The sequence below is a fragment of the Triticum dicoccoides genome, chromosome 1B, assembly GCF_002162155.2.
Source record: "Triticum dicoccoides isolate Atlit2015 ecotype Zavitan chromosome 1B, WEW_v2.0, whole genome shotgun sequence".
NCBI classification, from domain to species: domain Eukaryota; kingdom Viridiplantae; phylum Streptophyta; class Magnoliopsida; order Poales; family Poaceae; genus Triticum; species Triticum dicoccoides.
The window spans coordinates 452,002,138-452,013,314 of NC_041381.1; positions in this window are offsets into that span (position 1 = coordinate 452,002,138).

Here is an 11,177-nt window from a genome sequence, read left to right on the forward strand (position 1 = left end):
TAAAAGTATTTGAAGAATACTATAGTCTTCTTAGAAACCACAGTTTTCAAAACTTTGAGGTGTCTAACTTCAACAAATAGCCTTGACCACTTTTTTTTCTAAAATGAAGAAGACAAACATGAGGTTTTTAGAAACTAAAGTATTCATTGCCTCGGCAATTGACTACCGAGGTTTTACATTACTACGGTTTTGAGAAAACAATGTTGCCAAACTAGGCATTACCCTTTTGTCTGGATATGTGTAATGGATGGCTCTTTAATGAATTTGTTGGAATGCCAAAGCAAGAAAATTATAATGGATATGGATATGAATATGAATTCGATTGTTTGGGTGTTAATGGAATTGGCTCACGAAATCTTAGTGACGTTTTAATCTGAAAACCTGTTTAGACGACAAACTATGAAATTACATAATAACATGATTATAGAGATGACGCTTTGTTCTATATGCATCAAAACATTTTTTTTACAATGTGTGACTAGAATGATTGTATAGCAGAGAATCAATCAGTGGTTGGATTGTACGAGGATAGTAATACTCTCAGGGGAAAGTATCCAGTGCTCCCAGCCTTGGGGTACTCCCAGTGCTCCAATGTCAAAAAGCATTTTTAAATATTTCAAAAAAATTCGTAAAAAATGAGAATGTTCACAAGGAACATCACTACATCCCCTGAAAATTTTAGGTCCAAAATCGAAAATGTACATTGAGAAACAAAAAAGAGAAATAAAGATCTGAATAGTGTCAATGTTGCTTTTGTCTCACCTTTACACTATTCATGCTTGATTTCACTTTTTTGTTTCTCAATGTGTGATTTGAGTTTGGACCTGAAATTTTTAGGGCTTGTAGTCACATTCATTGTGAACATTCACAATTTTTTGGTATTTTTTTAAACATTAAAAAAATATTTATCGACATTGGAGTACCGGGAGTACCCCAAGGTTGGGAGCACTGGATACTTTCCCTACTCTCAACGGAGATCAAAACCTAGGTTTGACGCTCTGATGTCTCACTAATATAGACTATTCTTTAAGTGGGAGGCGATGTTCCCGTCGATGGCGATGGGCCAGTGCTATGCTACTTTGAAACGGTCTTCAGTAGGCGATGTGTGAGTGTATGTCTGTATGTGAGTACATCTATGTTTTAATCAATGTTTCTCAGAAAAAAGAATGATTGTATATAATAATAAAAAATTATTGAATATTCTAGAAATGCATGACCATAAATAATATTCACGGACCAACAACAATAATTCACTTACAACAACAAAATACAACACGTAGTTCAAATAGGCGTTTCAAATTCTCAACAACAGTAAGACATAGTTTCAAATTTAAGAAGAAAAACAAGAAAGCATCATTTGGATAACTTCAAGACAACGAAAGCAGCTATGTCTTCCTCATGTGCATGGGCAGCTCCATTAGAGCTTCAAACAAATGCTCATTAAGAATTGGCTTCTCAAAAGTCTGCAATATGCGTGGTACTGTCAAATCTGGTATCAACTGAAGTGCAACGAGTATTTTAGAAGGATTAACATCCTTTGACAGTGGAGGTGGATCAGTTATCTTCAAAGCATCCTTACAAGGAATCCTTGTGTCTTCAATCATGCATCTAATGGAATCACCTTCTTGGTGTCTCTTTGGTGCCATTTCTGGAAAGACTTCAAGTGGTTGTGCTTCTAGATCTAGAACAATCTTTGCATACTAAGATAAACAAGCCCAAAGACAAACTGACTCAACATACATTGCTATAAATATAATTCTTTTTCTCTTTCTTCTTTTGTTCTCTTCGATAATGAAAGCAATCAAGTCTGGTTAATATTGTAGGGGAACGTTACATGAAAATCAAAAAAATTCCTACGAACACCCAATATCTATCTAGGAGAAGCATAACAACGAGAGGAGAGAGTGTGTCTACGTACCCTCGTAGACCATTAAGGGGAAGCGTATATCACGTGGTTGATGTAGTTGTACTCGTCACGATCCAATCATGATCCAAACCGATGAAGTACCGAACGGATGACACCTCCATGTTCAGCACACATACGGCTCGATGACATCTCCTCCTCCTTGATCCAGCAAGCGAGGGAGGAGAAGTAGATGGGATCGCCGGCAACACGACGACATGACGGTGATGGTGCTGGAGTGATTCGGGCAGGGCTACGCCGAGCTCTACCAAAACAACGAAGGCAGAGGAGTTATGAAGTAACGGGAGAGATAGAGGGGGGCCCAAGGGCTTGTCTCTACTATTGGGGGTGCCCCCTCCCCTCTATATATAGGTGGAGGGGCATGGTGGCCAGCCCTCCAAGCCCTAGGGGTGCACCAAGGGGGAGGAGTTCGACTCCTATGCCAATTCCCTCATTTTCCACACACAGATGGACTTTCCACCTCTCCCAAGCCACATGGGCCTTGAGGGACTTGTGCGTCTGGCCCAATAAGGCCAGGACGCCTCCCCTCAGCCCATGCTGACCCTTGGTGCTGAGGAAGGTTGCAAGGAAAACAATTTTTTTTCTACGCACACGCAAGATCTATCCATGGAGATGCATAGCTACAAGAGGGGAGAGTATGTCTACGTACCCTCATAGACCGTTAAGTGGAAGCGTTTATCAACGCGGTTGATGTAGTCATACACCTTCACGGTCCATTTTGATCAAGTATTGAATGCACGGCACCTCCGTCTTCAGCACACGTTCAGCTCGACGACGTCCTCGTCTTCTTGATCTAGCAAGATGGGCAAAGTAGTAGATGAGTTCCGGTATCACGATGGCATGGTGACGGTGGTGGTGCAACTATCTTCGTAGGGCTTCGCCGAGCACTACAAAATTAGGACCGAGGACGAACTAGAGAGAGGGGGGCGCCACACACGGCTTGGGGATCGTGTGGTATGTGTTGCCCCTCTCCCTCCTCACATATATATAGGTGGAGGGGGGAATAGGAGGCAGCCTAGGGCGCCCCCAAGGGGCCAGCGGCCAGCCCTGGCCGCTCCCCCTTCCATATATGGACATGGGGGCAAGGAAAGGGGGATGGCTGCCTTAGGGCGCCTCCCCCTTCCTTTCCTCCTTCCTTGGCGCGTGGGCAGGGGTGTTGGGGCGTGCCAGCCCCTTTGTGGGCTGGTGAGCTTCCCCCTTTGGCCCATAAGGCCCACCACTTGCCAGTGGCCTCCTGGAACCCCTTCCGGCACTCCGATAAATACTTGGTATTTTCCAAAACCTTTCAAGAGACCAAATAGTATCGTCCTATATATCAATCTTTACCTCCAGACCATTTCGGAGCTCCTCGTCATGTCCATGATCTCATCTGGGACTCCGAACAACATTCAGTCACCAACTCATATGACTCATATAATACTATATCGTCAATGAACGTTAAGCATGCATACCCTACGGGTTCGAGAATGATGTAGACATGATCGAGACACCTCTCCGGTAAATAACCATAGCAGGACCTATATGCCATATTGGTTCCTACATATTCTATGAAGATCTTTATCGGTCGAACCTTTATGACAACATACATAGTTCCCTTTGTCTGTCAGTATGTTACTTGCCCGAGATTCGATCGTCAGTATCTCTGTTATGTTGTGACGTTTGATAACACACAAGGTATTCCTACGGTATCCGGGAGTTGCATGATCTCATGGTCGAAGGAATATGTATTTGACATTAAGAAAGTAGTAGCAATAAACTGAACGATCATATGCTAAGCTAACGAATGGGTCTTGTCCATCACATCGTTTTCCTAATGATGTGATCCCGTCATCAAGTGACAACGCATGTCCATGGTTAGGAAACCTTAACCATCTTTGATCAACGAGCTAGTCTAGTAGAGGTTCACTAGGGACATGGTATTTGTTTATGTATCCACACATGTATTTAAGTTTCCGGTCAATACAATTCTAGCATGAATAATAAACATTTGTCATGATTAAGGAAAATATAATAATAACCATTTTATTATTTCCTATAGGGCATATTTCCAACACTCTTCGACTTGCACTAGAGTCAATAATCTAGTTTACACATTAATGAATCTAAAACCCATGGAGTCTTGGTGTTGATCATGTTTTTTCCACGGAAGAGGTTTAGTCAATGGGTCTGCCACATTCAGATCTGTATGTACTTTGCAAAGTTCTATGTCTTCATCCTTGACATACTCATGAATGGAGTTGAAGCGCCGCTTGATGTGTCTGGTTTTCTTGTGAAACCTGGGCTCCTTTGCTATGGCAATTGCTCCAGTGTTGTCACAAAAAATTGTCATTAGACCCGATGCACTAGCTATTACACCCAGATCGTATATGAACTCCTTCAACCAGACTCCTTCATGTGCTGCTTGTGAAGCAGCTACGTACCCCGCTTCACATGTAGATCCTGCCACAATGCTATGCTTAGAACCGCACCAACTGACAGCTCCACCGTTCAATATAAATATGTATTCGGTTTGTGACTTAGAGTCATCCGGATCTGTGTCGAAACTAGCATCGATGTAACCCTTTACGACGAGCTCTTCGTCACCTCCATAAACAAGAAACATATCCTTGGTCCTTTTCAGGTACTTCAGGATATTCTTGACCTTGTCTAGTGATCCACTCCTGGATTACTTTGGTACCTCCCTACCAAACTTATGGCAAGGCACACATCAGGTCTGGTACACAGCATGTCATACATAATAGAACATATGGCTGAGGCATAGGGAATGACTTTCATTTTCTCTCTATCTTATGCCTTGGTCGGACCGTGAGTCTGACTCAATTTTACACCTTGTAACACAGGCAAGAACCCTTTCTTTGACTGGTCCATTTTAAACTTCTTTAAAACTTTGTCAAGGTATGTGCTTTGTGAAAGTCCTATTAAGCGTCTCGATCTATCCCTATAGATCTTGATGCCCAATATATAAGCAGCTTCACCGAGGTCTTTCATTGAAAAATTCTTATTCAAGTATCCTTTTATGCTATCCAGAAATTCTATATCATTTCCAATCAACAATATGTCATCCACATATAATATCAAAAATGCTACAGAGCTCCCACTCACTTTCTTATAAATACGAGCTTCATTGTAAGTCTGTATAAAACCATATGCTTTGATCACCTCATCAAAGCATATATTCCAACTCCGAGATGCTTGCACTAGTCCATAGATGGATCGCTGGAGCTTGCACACTTTGTTAGCACCCTTAGGATCGACAAAACCTTCTGGTTGCATCATATACAACTCTTCTTTAAGAAATACATTAAGGAATGCAATTTTGACATCCATTTGCCAGATTTCATAATCATAAAATGCGGCAATTGCTAACATGATCCGGATAGACTTAAGCACCGCTACGGGTGAGAAAGTCACATCGTAGTCAACCCCTTGAACTTGTCGAAAATCTTTTGCGACAAGTCGAGCTTTGTAGATAGTGATATTACAATTAGCGTCCATCTTCTTCTTGAAGATCCATTTATTCTAAATGGATTTCCGATCATCGGGCAAGTCCATCAAAGTCCACACTTTGTTCTCATACATGGATCCTATCTCAGATTTCATGGCCTCAAGCCATTTGTCGGAAACTGGGCTCATCATAGCTTCTTCATAATTCGTAGGTTCATCGTGGTCTAATAACATGACTTCAAGGACATGATTGCCATACCACTCTTGTGCGGCACGTATTTTTCTCGACCTACGAAGTTGAGTAGTAACTTGATCTGAAGTTTCATGATCATCATCATTAGCTCTTCTCTAGTTGGTGTAGGCATGATGTCTACTACACAACCTTCTTCTTATAGAAGTTGTTGGGCCTCCAAGTGCAGATGTTTGTAGGATAGTAGCAAATTTTCCTCAAGTGGATGACCTAAGGTTTATCAATCCGTGGGAGGCGTAGGATGAAGATGGTCTCTCTCAAACAACCCTGCAACCAAATAACAAAGAGTCTCTTGTGTCCCCAACACATCCAATACAATGGCCAATTGTATAGGTGCACTAGTTCGGCGAAGAGATGGTGATACAAGTGCAATATGGATGGTAGATATAGGTTTTTGTAATCTGAAAATATAAAAACAGCAAGGTGACTAATGATAAAAGTGAGCACAAACAGTATTGCAATGCGTTGAAACAAGACCTAAGGTTCATACTTTCACTAGTGCAAGTTCTCTCAACAATAATAACATTACTGGATCATATAACTATCCCTCAACATGCAACAAAGAGTCACTCCAAAGTCACTAATAGCGGAGAACAAATGAAGAGATTATTGTAGGGTACGGAACCACCTCAAAGTTATCCTTTCTGATCGATCTATTCAAGAGTCCATAGTAAAATAACACGAAGCTATTCTTTTCGTTCGATCTATCATAGAGTTCGTACTAGAATAACACCTTAAGACACAAAACAACCAAAACCCTAATGTCACCTAGATACTCCATTGTCACCTCAAGTATCCGTGGGCATGATTATACGATATGCATCACACAATCTCAGATTCATCTATTCAACCAACACAAAGTACTTCAAAGAGTGCCCCAAAGTTTATACCGGAGAGTCAAGACGAAAACGTGTGCCAACCCCTATGCATAAGTTCATTGAACCCGCAAGTTGATCAACAAAACATACATCAAGTAGATCACGTGAATATCCCATTGTCACCACAGATAAGCACAGCAAGACATACATCAAGTGTTCTCAAATCCTTAAAGACTCAATTCGACAAGACAACTTCAAGGGGAAAACTCAATTCATCACAAGAGAGTAGAGGGGGAGAAACATCATAAGATCCAACTATAATAGCAAAGCTCGCGATACATCAAGATAGTATCTCCTCAAGAACACGAGAGAGAGAGAGAGAGAGAGAGGTCAAACACATAGCTACTGGTACATACCCTCAGCCCTGAGGGTGAACTACTCCCTCCTCATCATGGAGAGCGCCGGGATGATGAAGATGGCCACCGGTGAGGGATCCCCCCCCTCCGGCAGGGTGCCGGAATAGGGTCCCAATTGGTTTTTGGTGGCTATAGAGGCTTGTGGCGGCGGAACTCCCGATCTATTGTATTTTCTGGAGGTTTCTGTATTTATAGGAGTTTTTGGCGTAGGTCTCACATCAGGGGGGGTCTACGAGCCATCTACGAGATAGGGGTGCACGCCCAGGGGGGTGGGCGCGCCCCCCACTCTCGTGGGAAGCCCGGGACTCTTCTGGCCCAACTCTTTTACTCTAGGGGCTTCTTTTGGTCCATAAAAAAATCATCAAAAATTGGCACGTCAATTGGACTCCATTTGGTATTCCTTTTCTGTAAAACTCAAAAACAAGGAAAAAACAGAAACTGGCATTGGGCTCTAGGTTAATAGGTTAGTCCCAAAAATCATATAAAATAGCATATAAATGCATATAAAACATCCTAGATGGATAATATAATAGCATGGAACAATAAAAAATTATGGATACGTTGGAGACGTATCAAGCATCGCTAAGCTTAATTCCTGCTCGTCCTCGAGTAGGTAAATGATAAAAACAGAATTTTTGATGTGGAATGCTACCTAACATATTTATCCATGTAATTCTCTTTATTGTGGCAAGAATATTTAGATCCATAAGATTCAAAACAAAAGCTTAATATTGACATAAAAATTATGATACTTCAAGCATACTAACAAAGTAATCATGTCTTCTGAAAATAACATGGCCAAAGAAAGTTCATCCCTACAAAATCATATAGTTTGGCCATGCTCCATCTTCGTCACACAAAATATTCAAACCATGCACAACCCCGGTTTCAGCCAAGCAATTGTTTCATACTTTTGAATTTTCAAACTTTTTCAACTTTCACGCAATACATGAGCGTGAGCCATGGACATAACACCATAGTGGAATAGAATGGTGGTTGTGGAGAAGACAAAAAGGAGAAGATAGTCTCACATACACTAGGCGTATCAATGAGCTATGGAGATGCCCATCAATAGATATCAATGTGAGTGAGTAGGGATTGCCATGCAATGGATGCACTAGAGAGATAAGTGTATGAAAGCTCAAAAAGAAACTAAGTGGGTGTGCATCCAACTTTCTTGCTCACGAAGACCTAGGGAAATTTGAGGAAGCCCATCATTGGAATATACAAGCCAAGTTCTATAATGAAAATTCCCACTAGTATATGAAAGTGACAACATAGGAGACTCTCTATTATGAAGATCATGGTGCTACTTTGAAGCACAAGTGTGGTAAAAGGATAGTAGCATTGCCCCTTCTCTCTTTTTCTCTCATTTTTTGTATTTTTTTGGGCCTTCTCTTTTTTTTGGCCTCTTTTTTTAATTTTTTAATTTTTCGTCCGGAATCTCATCCCGACTTGTGGGGGAATCATAGTCTCCATCATCCTTTCGTCACTGGGACAATGCTCTAACAATGAAGATCATCACACTTTTATTTACTTACAACTCAAGAATTACAACTTGATACTTAGAACAAATATGACTCTATATGAGTGCATCCGGCGGTGTACTGGGATGTGCAATGATTCAAGAGTGACATGTATGAAAAAATTATGAACGGTGGCTTTGCCAAAAATACGATGTCAACTACATGATCATGCAAAGCAATATGACAATAATGAAGCGTGTCATAAAAACGGAACGATGGAAAGTTGCATGGCAATATACCTCGGAATGGCTATTGAAATGCCATAATAGGTAGGTATGGTGGCTGCTTTGAGGAAGGTATATGGTGGGTGTATGGTACCGGTGAAAGTTGCACGGTACTAGAGAGGCTAGCAATGGTGGAAGGGTGAGAGTGCGTATAATCCATGGACTCAACATTAGTCATAAAGAACTCACATACTTATTGCAAAAACTACAAGTCATCAAAACCAAGCACTACGTGCATGCTCCTAGGGGAAGGGTTGGTAGGAGTTAACCATCGCGCGATCCCGACCTCCACTCATAAGGCAGACAATCAATAAATAAATCATGCTCCAACTTCATCACATAACGGTTCACCATACGTGCATGCTACGAGAATCAAAAACTTTAACACAAGTATCTCTCAAATTCACAACTACTCTACTAGCATGACTCTAATATCACCATCTTCATATCTCAAAACAATCATAAAGAATTAAACTTTTCATAGTATTCAATGCACTTTATATGAAAGTTTTTATTATATCCCTCTTGGATGCCTATCATATTAGGACTAAATTTATAACCAAAGCAAATTACCATGCTGTTCAAGAAGACTCTCAAAATAATATAAGTGAAGCATGAGAGTTCATCAATTTCTACAAAATAAAACTACCGTCGTGCTCTAAAAGATATAAGTGAAGCACTAGAGCAAACGACAAACTACTCTGAAAGATATAAGTGAAGATCAATGAGTAGTCAAATAATTATGCAACTATGTGAAGACTCTCTAACATTTAAGAATTTAAGATCTTGGGATATTATTCAAACAGCAAGCAAAACAAAATAAAACAAAATGACGCTCCAAGCAAAACACATATCATGTGGTGAATAAAAATATAGCTCCAAGTAAAGTTACCGATGAATGAAGACGAAAGAGGGGATGCCATCCGGGGCATCCCCAAGCTTAGGCTCTTGGTTGTCCTTGAATATTACCTCGGGGTGACTTGGGCATCCCCAAGCTTAGGCTCTTGCCACTCCTTATTCCATAGTCCATCAAATCTTTACCCAAAACTTGAAAACTTCACAACGCAAAATTCAACAGAAAACTCGTAAGCTCCGTTAGTATAAGAAAATAAATCACCACTTTGGTACTGTTGTGAACTCATTCTAAATTCATATTGGTGTAATATCTACTGTATTCCAACTTCTCTATGGTTCATACCCTCCGATACTACTCATAGATTCATCAAAATAAGCAAACAACACATAGAAAACAGAATCTGTCAAAAACAGAACAGTATGTAGTAATTTATAACTCTCTAATACTTCTGTAACTCCAAAAATTAGAAATAAATTGTTGGACCTGAGGAATTTGCCTATTAATCATCTGCAAAAATAATAAACCTAAAATCACTCTCCATTAAAAAATGCCAGCTAATCTCCTGAGTGCTAAAGTTTCTGTTTTTTATAGCAAGATCGCATAGACTTCACCCAAGTCTTCCCAAAGGTTCTACTTGGCACAAACATTAATTAAAACATAAAACACATCTAAACAGAGGCTAGATGAATTATTTATTACTAAACAGGAACAAAAAATAAAATTGGGTTGCCTCCCAACGAGCGCTACCGTTTAACGCCCCTAGCTAGGGATGATGATTTCAATGATACTCACATAAAAGATAAGGATTGAAACATAACGGGAGCATCATGAAGCATATGACTAGCACATTTAAGCCTAACCCACTTCCTATGCATAGGGATTTTGTGAGCAAACAGCTTATGGGAACAAGAATCAACTAACATAGGAAGGTAAAACAAGCATAGCTTCAAGATTTTCAACACATAGAGAGGAAACTTGATATTATTGCAATTCCTACAAGCATATGTTCCTCCCTCATAATAATTTTCAATAGCATCATGAATGAATTCAACAATATAACTATCACATAAAGCATTCTTTTCATGATCTACAAGCATAGAAATTTTATTACTCTCCACATAAGCAAAATTCTTCTTATGAATAGTAGTGGGAGCAAACTCAACAAAATAACTATCATGTGAGGCATAATCCAATTGAAAATTAAAATCATGATGACAAGTTTCATGGTTATCTTTATTCTTTATAGCATACGTGTCATCACAAGAATCATCATAAATAGGAGGCATGCTTTCATCATAATAAATTTGCTCATCAAAACTTGGGGGACTAAACACATCATCTTCATCAAATATAGCATCCCCAAGCTTGTGGCTTTGCATATCATTAGCATCATGGGTATTCAAAGAATTCATACTAACAACATTGCAATCATGCTCCTCATTCAAAGGTTTAGTGCCAAACATTTTATAGACTTCTTCTTCTAGCATTTGAGCACAATTTTCCTTTCCGTCATTCTCACGAAAGATATTAAAAAGATGAAGTGTATGAGGCAAACTCAATTCCATTTTTTTGTAGTTTTCTTTTATAAACTAAACTAGTGATAAAATAAGAAATTAAAAGATTCGATTGCAATATCTAAAGATATACCTTCAAGCACTCACCTCCCCGGCAACGGCGCCAGAAAAGAGCTTGATGTCTACTACACAACCTTCTTCTTGT